This window comes from Lissotriton vulgaris, chromosome 12 (assembly GCF_964263255.1).
Source record: "Lissotriton vulgaris chromosome 12, aLisVul1.2, whole genome shotgun sequence".
Classification (NCBI taxonomy): domain Eukaryota; kingdom Metazoa; phylum Chordata; class Amphibia; order Caudata; family Salamandridae; genus Lissotriton; species Lissotriton vulgaris.
This window is the reverse complement of record NC_141700.1, coordinates 702432274-702447818: the sequence shown is the minus strand read 5'-3', so window position 1 is coordinate 702447818 and position 15545 is coordinate 702432274. Positions and strand designations below refer to the sequence as shown.

The 15545-nt window shown below is 45.3% G+C and overlaps 1 protein-coding gene across 1 annotated transcript in view; it reads right to left on the bottom strand.

The window, feature by feature from the left end:
* Window positions 1-15545, bottom strand: part of LOC147678039 (uncharacterized) — a 360244-nt gene that overhangs the window by 98689 nt on the left and 246010 nt on the right. The window lies entirely within an intron of this gene.

The window sequence follows — 15545 nt, the reverse complement described above, 5'->3', positions numbered from 1 at the left end:
CCCAATAATTCTAGTCCAAAAAAGGTAGCACTCCGCTATTTTTCAATCAAAACCATCTGCACTATAACTCTTCCATTACACAGCTAGGCCGGACATAGCAAAGTAATTCCAGGATCTTGGAACATCAGGACAGTGGTGCTACCCTTCTTTCTCCTGCAGGTCCACTATGATATGCTGCTGACTGTGGGGTTTGCAGATGCCAGTATGAGGTTTCACCACCTTTCGAAAAAAAACTGAAAACATATCTTTTCCCCTCTGGTTTGTCCCTCTCTGTTGGAAAGGTTTTTAGTTGCCGAGGGCAGTTTGCACCGCAGCGCGGGGACACACTGGTCTAGTGTAACCATGCTCTTTGAAAATGTTTTTATTATTATTATTATTATTATAGGTTGCCTCATTCCAACGGACCTATAATCTCACTGGGATCCACATTGCTAAACCTGCATCACATTGCAGAATGAATACCAAAGATTTTCCTTGTAAGAGGAAATCTTAAGGATATTCCAAATTGCTCGGATCCCATCACTCAAACTAAGCACATGTGCTCTGCAGCTGAGTGAAATCCTGGGATTGCCTCAGGACAACCGGACATTTGTCAATCAGGGAACAGCTATATTAGAAATTATGGAAATTATCTGCAGGCATTCAATATTTGAAGGTCACCCCTTTGACCTGATATTCGAATCGGTTTCATGATGATCAAAGTTTACAAGTAAATCAACCATGACACCGGTAATCATCCTCACTACAGCACAAAATAAAATACGCTGTATAAATACACAATACATCATAGGCAAAGTACCCTCATTTAAGAAACTATAAAAGAATACAAGTACAAAAATAAAACATAAAATCCCACCAATCACAAGCTAAATGTAAGTAATTAGTAATTGTACAAATATAAAAACTAATGAGGTTAAAAACACAGATAATTATTCCATGAATTAATTGGCTCCAGACTAGCAATAATCCCATGGGCCGGAGTAATTGATACCTATGTAAAATTATTGCACAAAAAGTTTTTTCAAAAAAGCATTTCCTTCTACAGTCTCCGGGTCTTGGCCACAGGAGGGACAGGTCACTATCGCCTCGTCCGACCTCCAATTGCTAATGAATTGCCTTATCGGTAAGGAACCAAATCTCAATCATATATATAAGCTTTTGGCCAACGCCGGTGTAATATAACTCGGGTAAATTTCAAAGGCTGGTTTTGGCTTACAATCCAAAAACTGGTCAGTCAGATGGCCCTGATTACCATTTCTAATTAGCTGTTCATGCACATTAGACCAGTCACCAGTTTATCTGCCCTACAGATTAAATTTAGAGAATCAAGAATTTGTTGAACCATCCAAAAACACATTGTAGCCAAGGAACCTTTAAAGCAGAATCCAAACCCATTTGACCTCTTAAGCATTCTCTATAATCCAGTAACTTAGAGGTCGTCCAAATGCATATCCAGAACAGTAACTGTTAGAAATAGCCCTTTTTGCAGGGTTATTTCTAAACCTTTTGCTTCTTCCTCCCAGTTATCCTTACCTGTTTTTGTTGGCTTTAGGACTCCGTGCACGTTACCACTGCCGATCAGTGCTAAAGTGCATCTGCTGTAAATTATAGTTATGATTGGTTACCCATGGTTGGTATATTTGATTGACTGGAAAGTCCTTAGTAAAGTGTACTGAATGTGCCAGGACCTGTAAATCAAATGCTACTAGTGGGCCTACAGCAGTGGTTGTGCCACCCACATGAGTAGCCTGGTAAATCTGTCTCAGACCTACCACTGTAGTGTGTCTGTGCTCGCAGTGTATAACTGCCATGTTGACCTGGCAAGTTTTTCAGGCCCGAATCTTCCTTTTCTTACTTGTAAGGCATCTCTCAGATAGGCCCAAGGTACCCCCATGGGCAGAGAGATTGAAAGGTTATCTGTCCCATAGGCTAACATAGGATTTACTTTGTAGTATTTTACAAGCATAACTTTCCTGGGGAAAAGATGGAAAATTAGAGTTTATGCTCTCTGGACTAAGAATTTATTAACACATCTTTTAAGGGAGATGGTTTTTAAATTGTGTGTTTGAAAATGCCACTTTTAGAAAGTACAGAACACAAAACAATGAACCCAGCTCCGTACTACCGTATACTCCTACTATTCATGGAATAACAAACAGTCAACTCTTTTATCTGTCCGAATGGAATTTTTATTAGACCATTCCTGTTTCTTTAAAAGTTAATCAAAAAATGTTTGGGGACTGAAAAAGAAACATAGACTTATCAAATTCACACATGAACTTACACGTATATACAATTCACAATAACATACACTTAAAGACAAAAATGGACTTAGACACTGAAAAAATTGTTAGCAACAGCTTGCAAGATGACAAAATCAGCAAATGAACTCATACATTAATCTGATGCAAAACACATTTTTAGACAATCATATACAAAATTTAGTAATAAACATGAACATATCCAATGTTATGAACCACATATGTTATTCCAGCTCCAGCGTCAAAAGACTATCTGAATAGTGTGTCAATCCTTAGTCCAATCGGTTCCTTCAACACTCGCCACATTCAGAATTAACTAAATGCCTCCCAATATGCATTGTGGGAGGCATTTAGTTAATTTTGAATTTAGTCTAATCCTGGATGCGGCGAGTGTTGAAGGAAACTATTGTATAAGGGATTGATATACTATTCAGATACTCTTTTGACGCTGGAGCTGGAATAAAATATGTGGTTCATTTTATTAAAATGTGTTTTCCATCAGAATAATGTATGAATTCATTTGCTGATTTTGTCATGTTGCAAGCTGTTGCTAATAATTTTTTCAGTGTCTAAGTCCATTTTTGTCTTTAAGAGTATGCTATTGTGAATTATATATTCATGTGAGTTCATGTGTGAATTTGATAAGTCTATGTTTCTTTTTCAGTCCCCCAAAAATTGTTTTGATTAACTTGTAATGAAACATGAATGGTCTCATAAAAATTCAATTCGGACAGATAAAAGAGTTGACTGTTCGTTACTCCATGAGTAGTTAGAGTGTACAGTAGTACGGAGCCGGGTTCATTGTTTTGTGTTCGGAATTTTAAATAGCCCTACCTGGCCCTTGTCCTTTGGGCTTAACCCCCATAGGTTTTTGCACTTTTAGAAAGTAGACATTTTCTTGTTTAACCATTATTTGTGCCTCTGCTGTTTGTGTATTGACTGCCTGGTTTTGGAGTGACAGGAGCTGTGGATGTGCATTCACTGTAGACAACCACAAGGGGAGTTGAGGTGTGTCCTACCTTTCCTGGGTTACTCTTAGCTGGGCTGAAAGACCTTGGCTGCATTTAGAGTGGTGGAAGGAGTTTCACTTGCATCTGAATAGCTTATGTCTCTTTTGCACAATGTTGTCTCCACCTCCTGCGGTCTTGCTCCACCAGGGAGGATAGCATGGGTTTGAAAGAGAGCAAAGAGAAAATGGGGTGTAAGTATTGGACATTAAATCCCAGAGAATTAGATCACTTCTGGACTCAAGAGGAACCTCTGCCAATGAGAAGAACTGTAGAGCTGAAAGTAAGAGTACTGCCCCTTTGCTGTTTGTGCTTTGCTGAGTTGGCCTGCAGTTGTTGCTTCTGTCAAGGAGAGGACAAAGACTGGAACTTTGCTGTGAACCTTCTTGGAGAAGAATCTCCAAGGACATGTGTTTGCTAGCCTCTTGTCCAGATGTCTCATGGCCACAAAGTTGTCACCTTCAACCTACTGACCAGCACCTGGACTCCTCTGTGGACTCCTGCATTCAAAACAGTGCAAATTCCAAATCCTGGGCCTTGAGAATTGTGTGGTTGTTGCTGCAGAGCAAGAAAACCAACTCAGACACTGTCAGAGACACTGCCAGTGATGCTGAGACAGAGGCTGGGGACACCATTCGTGAGGTACACCGCAGCTCCAATGCCCTTCAATGCCCTTCAATGCCTGAAGTTATCAGCCTTCCCAACTCCAGCGCTTGCACCGATGCTGTCACTGTCAACTAACCCTGGGCGGAGTTCTACACTACACAAAACTCTGCGAAGTACAAAAAATTATGCCGCACTACGCGAATGGGTGGAGTGCGATATAAAAATGCAGTTCGCAGTGATTGCACAGTGCCGGATGCTTGTCCGCACTGTGCAATCACTGTGCAATCATCGCGAACGGCACCATGCACAGCGCAAGCGGTCCCTGCCGCTCGAGTAGATTTTTACTCGAGCGGCAGCTTTCTCAACGCGAACGGGCTGTTTCTCAACACGAGTGGTGGCGAGCATACGTGACCACTTGCAATAAGAAACCTGAACCCCTTTCCCCGCGTTGAGAAATCTCGCTGGGAGATTGATTTTCCATGCTCGCGCTCGCCAACTCGATGTTGGAGATTGTAAACAAGGAGAAATCTCACTGGGACGTTGATTTTCCTCGCTGGCTGTCGCCAATTTGACATTGACGAATGTGGGCGAGGTAAAAAACTCTGCTCTGCTATCCGGGGCAGAGTTTCTTGGAACTCTGCAAGCTCCACGTAACGCGGAGTGTGGAAAACTCTGCACATTCCACGAGCAGAGCAGAGCGGAGTTCACCGCCCAGGGTTACTGTCAACACCAGCATCATGTTATCGCGGACCCGACAAACTCTTCGACTTCGCATCGCCTCACCGGAACCAACGCCTCACCGCTATGCTGCCTAACTTCCCCTGTACTAGGTTCTCCTCCTCGCCTCCTCACAGACTCGATGCCTCACCTTCCCTATGGCGACCAGAGAAATGGTTTCGTCTTAGCACCAATCCACACCTCCACGACGCTGTGCGTTATCGATAGTTTTTGTTTCCAAGGTACAGTGATTTGGGGGTCTCTGACTCCATGGCCTATGCTGCGCACCTCGAGGTCAGCACCATACTTTGGATTTGTGCCTGTCACAATGTTGTGATAGCCCCAGGTGGCTCTATTTTGATTCTACAAGTGCTATTTTTTAAAGGAACTGTTTTACAAGTGATATCTTAATACATGTATTTTGGATTTTTGTCACTTTGATCACGTTTGGTTTAGATAAAGATACTTTATTTTTCAAAACTGGTGTGGTGTCCATTTGGGGTGTTTTCACTGTGTAACTGTGTGTTAGGGTACAAATACTTTACAGATTGCCTTTGGGATAAGACTGTCTGCTCATGCCAAGCTACCAAGGGGATGAGCAGAGGTTATTGAAAGTGTGTAACTCCCTTAACCTGACTAGAAGCAAGGGTCTCTACTTGGAAAAAGGAGCATGTCTCTCCCAATTAGAGACCCCTATGTCTAAGCTAACTGTTTCAATTTAGCAATAACAGATATACGTTTAATACCCAGGTTGCAGTTTATAGGAAGATGAGGCGGGCTAGCTGGTACTGAAACCAAAGCCCCAGCGTAGTTATTCTCAGCCACAGCAAGCTTTTGAATATCATTATAGGCCCAAATCTCAGCACCACACAAAGCAGCACTCTGGGCCTTGGCACGATAGGCTTCCAAGGTGGGAGAGGCAGAATGAGATTATGTGCTAAAAAAAAAAAATAATAAATTGCCTTAGATCTTTGGGTGATTAAAAGAGCACGTTTATTAATTTGGGGCAGCCAGTTGAATTTGTCAGATAAGATCACGCCCAATTAGTCGAAGTTAAAAACCCTTTCAAGTACATCTACTCCACCCTAACAGCACAGCTTTTAGTAGCATTCTTCCGCAAAAACTATAAACGTGGGGGCATATTATCAAGGGGGTTTATCTCTGCTTTTTTGGCTTTAAAAGCCAAGAAAGCGGGGATAAAATTATCTCCCTATTACCTAGCTGTCGCTAGAACCAGTTAGCGACAGCTAGTAGGAGATAGCGACCATCTTGGGCCCCGCTTTGCATGTCAGTGATATTTATCACTAATGACATGCAAAGTGGGCGTGCCAAGATGTTAGCGACTGGAAACAGTTGCTAACATCGCTATCTCCTATTACCAACTTTTGGAGATATTTGGGCGAAGCGCGAATATCTCCAAAAGCTAACACCTGCCCCTGAGCAGTTCTTAGCCATGTTATCCAATGGTATGTGGATAACATGGCAAAGAGCATTAGCTCGGAATTGCATGAATATCGCTGACTTTTCAGCGATATTCATGCATTTCGGCCGATTGTTATCGCTTAGGAGATATACCTTGATAATAGCAAGGTTCCTAAGCGATAAAAATTGCCAGGAATATGAACTGGCCAGGGGCCACGGACGACTTTAAATTGTTAACCCCTCCCAAGCTCGTGACGGAACCGTTCCGTCACGAGCCTCGGTGGGCTGTGCTGGTGACGGAACGGTTCCGTCACGGCCCGCTCGCCGCGCCTGCGCTGACGTTCTAAAGAGCGGGCGGGGCCGTGACGGAACCGTTCCGTTACAAGCACGGTTCACCCGCGGGCCGTGACGGAGTGGTTCCGTCAAGAGCACGGGAGCGCCGCACGGCCCCGCCTCCCCCTTAGCGCTGCGGCGGAGTAGCCTCCGCAGCGGAGGGGTTAATGGTTCAAAGGACGCCAGCAACACTGAAGTTAACTCTATTCTTCAGCTTGCCCGTCACATTTAGTAAGTCACTATTAAGGCACCCACACACCCCCTCTGAAAGGCTGGTTAATGGAACAATCTAGTTCATACAATTTAGTAAAGCGGTTCTCCCATAACCCCGGTTGTATATGGGTTTTCCTAGGTGTAGCACTCGCAGTGCTCCAATGTGTGATAATATACCAAAAGGTTCGAATGGCATTCGTTCTAAGAGCCTGCGGCCTATCATGCCAGTTATTGTGTTTCCAGTTTCGTTTGGCAAGATTAAGTCCTGCCTTGTATCTCATGCGAGCAGCACAAGTACCTTACAGATGTTTTTCAATTCTTGTTTTGCTAATTCACATTCCGGCTTAAACCAACTGGGAACCCTCGTGGAGTTAGTCGATTAACAACATTTTTCTTTATGGAAAATACCCGTCAATGTGGTCAAGAAATAGCTATGTATATCCAAAATCGGTATCTCTTCAACAGGAATATTCTCATAATTAGACAAATAATGCACAAACCAGAAGTACATCTCTGCATGCATGTTTTGATGTGCCATTGCACCATGACATGACACTCTTCTAATTTTTTCCGCCAAAATGGGTTCTGGGACCACCATAGAGCAGGTAGGTGCTCACTTCACAAATTCTAACCCAATTAAGTGACAATCAAGGGACTGTGTTCACTGTCATTGTGTGGTGCAACCACCATATCATGAAGATGTGGCCAGAGGTTGACATTGAGTAATAAATAGTCAATGGCACTGGTTAAACACCCCCTCTTGAACGTGGTTGCTCTACCTGGGTCAGAGCGAGTCCTTCTATTACACGCCTGCACCTTTCCCCCCACCACAATAGATGCAATTTGCAGGGCAACATTAGAAGAATGGTGAGATGATTTTCTAACAATACTAGGGATTCCCCAGATCTCGTCCTCCTTCTCATTTACAATACTTATGAGAGATGATGGTTCAAATGAGGCATTAAAATCTCCAGCTACAATTATTTTGGCTTTTTGTTGATGCGTATCAATCACATCATCCAGTTTGCTTAAAGCAAGAGGATCAAAATTGATTGGCATGCTCCTGGCATAAACATTTAGTACCACCAATATAAAACCAGATGGACATTTTAGCTGAAGGCCCATTAGATCAGGAGAATTTATGTTCAGCAGCTCATGCAAGCATGCACAATCCCAGGAGAATCCACTTCCACACTGTAGGCAACAAACCCATTTACAAAAACCTTATCTGTCGCTCAGGTTTCCTGAAATAAACAAATGTCATATCTCCCTATGAATGACAAGCATTTATGCTCATTAACCTTAGACCTTATCCCAGCCAGATTCCAGAAAATCAGTGAAAAACCATCTTTCCAGGTAGGGCATATTGTATACACATTAATATCACCCCCCTGCTCCAGGGGTGAAACTATTACCGGAGTACATTCAAGCATGTTAACAGCTTTGGAGTCAGTGTAATAACTTTTGTCCAGTTCTACAGGGTATTACTCCTAGATGACCAAAGGAATGCTTTGCTATATTTAAGCCTTCGCTAGCTCTATCTTTCTGACCTAATCCGTCGCGCAAGTCAAAGATCGGTGAGGGATTAAACCCAGATCTTTTGACTGGGTGTGAGTGTTTGATTGATTCAGATGCTCCGTCCATCACCACCCCCTTTTGTAGCGCAAGTCAAAGCAGCTAGCAGCTCCCATTGCTTGGTAAATAGGACTGGGCTCACTTGGATGACGGCTTGGGGTAAACAGAGACTTTGGCCATTGAATGTTAGAGGTCATCAGTGGAGGAGGGAATTTCTTTATCTTGATTCCAAAATCTGCCAAGTGGCAGGTGGGTACTTGAAAGATTACTAGGTCTTCAACCAAAGATTCATTATTCAGCTCCACTTTGATGTAGGACAGAGTCATCAGTTGCCTCTTAGCAAACTCTTTATCAGTTCACACAATTGATAAACAACCTTTTTTGATTCTAAGCCAATACACGACCTTGTTTACTAATGAAGCGGCTCCCCAGTTTAGGTACTTGGGTCTAATACATTATTCTTCTGTGTTTTGCATACATGCTCTCAGGTCGATGATACAAAGACGGTCTAGGAGCAGCATGCTGAGAGTAACGATTTGGCCTATGTTCACATGGCTGAGTTATTAATCAATCAATCAATCAGGGATTTATAGACACACTACTCACCTGTGAGGGTCTCAAGGCACCAGTAATGGCCTAAAAGAATGAACAAACCCAAGATAAAATGCAAGATAAATGCATCCTTTGGGGTATGAACAATACTCTCATAAGATTGGCGTTTGTTTGGGGTGGTGGCAGCACCTCGATATCCCGCTTTGAAGGCGAGCAGATTGCGAGGGTTCTCCTCTGCTCTAACTTGCACCCCACTGTGATATTGAGTCCTTTTTAATATTACATGCAATTGATTTTAAAAATTGTGGTGTAGTAATTGTGTCTTTTTATATCTTTTAAAAACCTTTGTGCTCTGTGATCTGGTCCCCCTGTGCCCCGTTCCACCGCGGCTTCCAGGTGTCGATTGTTGTGGAGGGCTAGGTCGGGCGCCATCTTGAGTGAGGCCCGGACCCTGCGGACCCGAGTTAGCGGTCCAGCGGAGGGAGGGGCGGCATATACAAGCATATCTGCCTGAGGCAAAGAAGGATCTACGGGTGGCGCAAAAAAAGTATTATGCGGCCAACAGATCTGCCAAGAGCTGCTACTATGCAGGTCGAATTAATAAAGCTAATAACAACAGCAAGGACATTTTTTCCATTGTAAAAAGCTTTGTTTCACCATGTGCCGCTCAACCTTTGCTGCCTTCATCTGAGCAATGGTGTGAAGAGCTCTCTGTGTTTTTTGTTGATAAAATTGCCAAAATTCAGGATGACCTGCTTGCTGTCTGTAACAGCTTTCCCTCCCCCCCTGTATTTCCTCCCTCTATGATGCCGGAACCTACAGAGCAGTTTGCTAACTTCGCCCTGTCCTCTAAATCTGACATCATCGCTGTCCTCGCGGCCTTAAAATCGGGATCCCGCTCTGACCCCTGCCCTGCCAGAGTCCTCGGCGGACTAGCGGAAACAGTTGGAAATGAGGTCACTCAGATCATTAACCTTTCTTTTCTCACTGCAACCGTCCCAACCTGTTGGAAGCAAGCTAAATTGCTTCCACTTTTGAAAAAAACCGGGCTTGATTCTGCCGTTCCCTCCAACTATCGGCCCGTATCATTACTGCCAGCTCTAGCCAAAGTCTGCGAGAAGATTGCATTTAAACAGCTGGATAGTTTTGTCAAAACCTCCCAGGCACTACACCCAGCACAGTCAGAATTCAGGACTGCCTACAGCACTGAAACAGCCCTAGTTGAAATATCTGAGGCTATCAGGGAGTGTTTGGACGGAGGTGGCAGAGCGGCCCTGATTTCTTTGGACCTCTCTGCCGCCTTCGACACGGTACCTCACTCCCTCCTACTTACCAGATTAGCCACTAATGGCATCACCGGCCCTGCACTTGACTGGCTGACATCTTTTTTAGATAACAGGACTCAACAAGTCTGGATGCCTCCCTTCGCTTCTTCCCCAAAGAAACTCGCTACTGGAGTCCCACAGGGCTCCACTTTGAGCCCCCTGCTTTTTAACGTTTATCTTACCCCATTAATTTACCTAGCAAAACATCTAGGGGCAAAAATTATGGCCTACGCCGACTATACCCAACTTCTGTTTACCTGGCCTAAGAACAATTTGGATACGTCGGCGGCCCAACTTTGCCTATCATCGGTTTTCCGATGGCTAGCACTTGCCCAGTTAAAATGTAATGAAGGCAAGTCCGAGGTTCTGCTGTATGGCTCTTTCCCTGATAATTTTAGTGACCTTCTTTGGCCTACTGATCTGCCCTGTCCAAAATCCATTGGCGGCCCAGCTAAAAACCTAGGAGTCTGGTTCGGAAATGACCTCAAATTTGAGGATCACATAAAAAAACTTACGGGGATTTGTTTCTCTACTTTGAAAACCCTTTGTAGGTTCTTTCCCCTCCTCCCTAGAGAGGCTAAAGAGATAGTCACTCGAGCTCTAATACTCTCCCGGTTAGATTACGCGAATGGCCTGTTCTGTGGGCTACCGGCCTATCTGATCCATCGTCTCCAGGTCATACAAAATGCCGCCGTAAGACTCCTGTTTAATATACCCTAGAGGTCCAGTGTTCGCCTTCTACTTCGCAGCCTCCACTGGCTCCTGGTTGCCCATAGGATCATGTTTAAAACTCTTGTCCTCTCCTACCGCGCTGTCCATCAAATTGGCCCTGCTTACCTGAGGAAAAGGTTTACTCTTTACGTTCCTAACCGATTCCTCCGGTCAGCCAATCAGTGCCAAATGTCCGTACCTAAATTTAAGTACTGTAGACTAGGCGGCCAATCCATTACGGTCAGAGCCGCGAAGGCCTGGAATGCTCTCCCCCTCCACATCAAGACTGCTCCTACCATCATGGCTTTTAAGAAAGGACTGAAAACCCATCTGTATAACATCACTCTGTAATCCACCTCTCCTCTGTCCTCCCATGAACCCTATACTTTGCTCTCACCTTCTCGCGCCAGGATACTATTTTTTAGTAATAGAGCGCGCTACAAAAGCCTTTATAATAATAATAATAATAAGATGTTAACACATGCTGATCCTGAGTCCTGTACTTTCGATTAGTCATGGCGCTCCTAATAGTTATGCCACTGCGCTCCTGGGGGGTTGTGCGTTTATTGATTGCCTGTGAAACAGATTTCGGCTCCTTAATGGGGATCTTAGGAGCTGAATGCATGTTCCGTATAGGTTATGGGCTCATTTAGCAATTGGAGTGACTAGTATTAGTGCCCACATTTTCTTTTGCAGGATGATAAGGTAGCCCTGTCAATAATTTGTTTAGATCACTCGAGTTCGCGATGAACGCCCGAAATACACTCAGCACCCGATATCTCAGGATCAACAGCGTCCGCTGAAATATCTGTGGTAGCTGTAAATAAATCGTAAATCATATGTTCTTATATTGCACCTTCCACCGTAAGGTCTCAAGGCGCTTGCTTTGGTAACCCGTCCTGGCTTTTCCCTGTGAGATAACCCCTACTGGGCATCCCCAAGGTGAAAGCCAGGCATCCCATCGCGGTGGGGCCGTAGTGGAGATTAAGCAAGCTATTGCCCAGAGTTGCAGAGTGTGAACCCACGATTCGAGTAGGCACCGAGGCGAGAATTATCAAGTCTGTGGACATTTTGAGCTCAAGACCCTGCCACGTCAGGGATTGAACCCTGGTCCCGGGTCTGACCTCTGCGTCTGGGTCTGCCTCCTCTAACCAGTGAGCCACACTTCTCCACAGCTGTGGTAGCTGTATTAACATTATTGACTGTTTCATCGATGCATGGTCCCTCCACCGATTGAGTCTGTGCCAGGGTTACACCTGGATTGCGGTGGATGCTAGATGTTTGCGGTGGATGAACCATGGGGCTGTGCTTGTCGGTTGTGGGGCAGGTGTTGCTAGACTGTGGTGTCCTTGCTGTGATGCAGCGATTTTGGGCCAAAAAGACCCTACCCCTGGAGCCACTCTGGCCTTTGTGGCTCTAGTGAAGTATAAGAACTGAGGGAGTACAGATCTCCTGCCCTAATATTAGGCCTTATTGCTCTGCCTGGATCCAACATTTGAGCCACATTAGAAAGGCGGCCTTGCCATTGGATTGGGTCTCAGGGCTGCTGATCATGAGTATCATGTTTGAATCCCCTCTATGCATGACCACCCCTGGGACAGTGAGACTCAAGGGGCCATTGTTGAAGTGATTTGCGAGGCTGTGAGAGCTGCTGCTGCGGGCTTGAATTCTTCGGCCCCTCTACAGACTGTCTCTCATGAAGCTCGTGAGCGGGTGATGACCTGGCAGCGCATTTCTCTCAGGGACTGCGGTGTCCCCTGGATGGTGCCTCTGAAGCATTGAGACCTGGTGTGGTGAGAATACGGGTCACCCCTGGCGTCCTCCCATGTGGAGGAATAAGCAGCTGGTCCAGTCGCAGGGAAACACCTTGAAGCAGTATAAAGACAGGGATTGTAGCCTTCGTGCCACCTGGGAGATCAAAGCTGCTCACTTTCAAAACCATAGCATCTCTACTAAATGTGAATTGCATCAAAAAAGTTAAAGGGTTACAGAAGGGCCAAGCTCAGGAGGTAAAGGGGGCAAGGTCCACATCTTTGGTACTCCAGAAGATGTGTGGACATGCCTGGAGGTGTACGGCAAGGTGACCTGGGAAAGCGCTGGCTCCTGGTGGGTCAGATCCCGGAGTACCCCTGGAGCCCACACCCCTAACTAGAGAACACCAGGGGGACACTGTGCTGGGAGGGTCATTGCAACGCAACGAAGGGAGCTTGATGAGAATTGAGATCCAGGGGTATGGCACCATGGTGTTGGTGCCCCGAGACGCTGAGCCTGTCTCTGTAGGGGATATGCCCACCACAGTGCTGGTCTAGTCCTGGGTGACTCTACTACTTGATTCTATATCCTTTCCATATGTTATTTTCTTGTATTTTTCTGCATGTTCTCCCTCTTATTCTTTCTCTCTACCTTCTTGAACAGTTAAGCCTTTGTCCTTGGAGGCTGTGAATGCTTTGTCATTTGTACAGGGTATTATATGTGTTGCACTGTTGATTCTACTTGGTAATTGGTATGGGTTTTATATTATCAATGGGGCTGGGAGTGCCCCTTTCCACATTTAGTGACAGGCCATGATTGTTTGTGAGTCTAGGGGTTAGGCTGTGGGTCCTGTAAGCATGGTACTTGATGGACATGCAGTATGAGTTGTTGATGGTATACTGTCTGTCCCTGGTGGGAGTTGTTGATGGAGTTGCTTTTTTTCGGTACTCCTACCTGTTATGAAGCGCAAATTGTTGATTGCAGTCCATGTAGGAAGATGAACTTCTCCATTCAGACGGATGGGTTGGTCCATGTAGGCAGCTGATGAGGGGACAGAGTCCGGTCCTACCGGGAAGGTATTGTAAACTGACATGGCTGAATATGTTAATATGGAATGTTAGGGGCTTGAAGGGCTACTCTAAATGGTATAGGGTACCTCTGGCATCATAAGCTACAGATAGGCTGTACGCAGGATACCCATTTGCTGGGGGATAAATCCCAGAAGTTGGGGAATAAATGGAGGGAGCAATTGTTTTCAGGTACTCCTCTTATGCAATTTGGATTGCACCTGGGGTTCCCTTCTGACATACTTATAGGGAGGCAGACATAGACGGACGCTATTTCCTAGTCCAGAGTACACTGGATGGTAAGGCCATTACAGTCCTCAAAATTTATCTGCCTATTGTTGACAATAATATAAATGGTTCTGTTGGGTGACCAGTTTCCAAGCATTCCATATTAAATGCATATTTATTATGGAATGCTAAGAAATTGGTCACCCAACGGAACCATTTGTAGTACGTTTTGTAAATGCCCGGGGTTTGAGGCACACAGGGTTACCCCATTACAGTATATATGTCTAATGTTGAAGATAAACATTTTTATGCCCGTATTCAGGATTTCCTGGAAGTTGGGACTGGGGTAATTTGGGCAGGAGATTACAACTGTCTCCTGGAAAGGAATGTGGATGTCTATCCACCCAGGTGGTGTACTAAGACTCTGATGACGTTCTCCCTTGAGGCGGTTATGCACAACTTGGTGTTTAGCAATAGCTGGGGGGGTTCTGCACCCTGATGCCACGAGTATACCTGTTGTTGGGGGTGACATATCTAAGGCAGTTCCTATCAGATCATGTGCCAGTGTAGCTCAAGTTACAATGGGGTGCAGATATGTGCCAAAGACTCAGCTGGTGTATGCCTTCCAAACTCTTAGTGGGAGCTGTGTGTCATGATGCACTGGCGACCTCCCTCGCTGACTATTTGGATGCTAACTGCGGCTCTGCTGCTTCTAGAACCATATATTGGGAAGCTCTTAAGGCAGTCATGTGAGGGGCCTATATAGGAACCACCTGTGGCATACAGAGACAGCTGCAGGCTGATATGGGGGTGCAGAAGCATCGTTTTCCGGATCTCCAGGTGTTCTTGCCGGAGGTACAGGGAGGGATGCTTCAGGCTCTGCGAGAGGTGCAGTCGGCATGGGACTCCTTCGATAAGTGGATGATCAGGTCATACCATCAACGTTTACATAGGGATAGGGACAAATCCAGGAGGCTTTTGGCATGGATATTGCGGCATACCATGCAGGGGAGGTGAGTCCCTGGGGTTAATTGAGAATTTCTTGACTTGTGTGGGAGTGCTTGCCTTTGCACTGGGTCTTGTACAGGACTTGGAGAGTGAGATATCCTTAGAGGAATTGGGGTCTGGCATTCGGGCCCTCAATAGATCCAAAGCTCCAGGTGGGGATGGATTCCCTGTTTATCAGACTTACTCCATTACACTTAAAGAAAAGTTTTAGAGGTCCTTTAGGAGCCACGGATGAACGGGATGCTCCGGCATACTGTGAGGGAGGGTATTATCTGCCTCCTTCTGAAGCCTGGGGATGACACAGCAAACTCTTCATTGTATACACCCCTCACAATACTCAACACTGATGTCAAAATACTATCTAACTGTGATTCGTTTTTAGGTGCATGAAGACCAATGCAGATTTATGCCAGTGTGTAGTACCAACTTCAATCTCCGGCGACCTCTCTGAGAGGTGGGAGGTTGAGAGCGGCACCAGGCAGGGTTGTTACCTCTCACCACTCCTCTTTGCTCTCACCATTGAGCCTTTGGCACTTCTACGTAAAGAGCTAGAGCCATGGGGGATTCAAGTGGGGGGGGGGGATGTTCAATGCATGTTATCTCTCTGTATGTGGATACCACGCTGGTATATGTATACTACACCCGCCATGCTGTGTCGATATTAATGGGGTTCCTCAGTGCCTTTGGTGGGGTTGCATGCCTTCCGGTTAATATCAGGAAATCACTCTTGTTTCCACTTGGTGGTCTGATTGGAGTACCTGCTGCCCG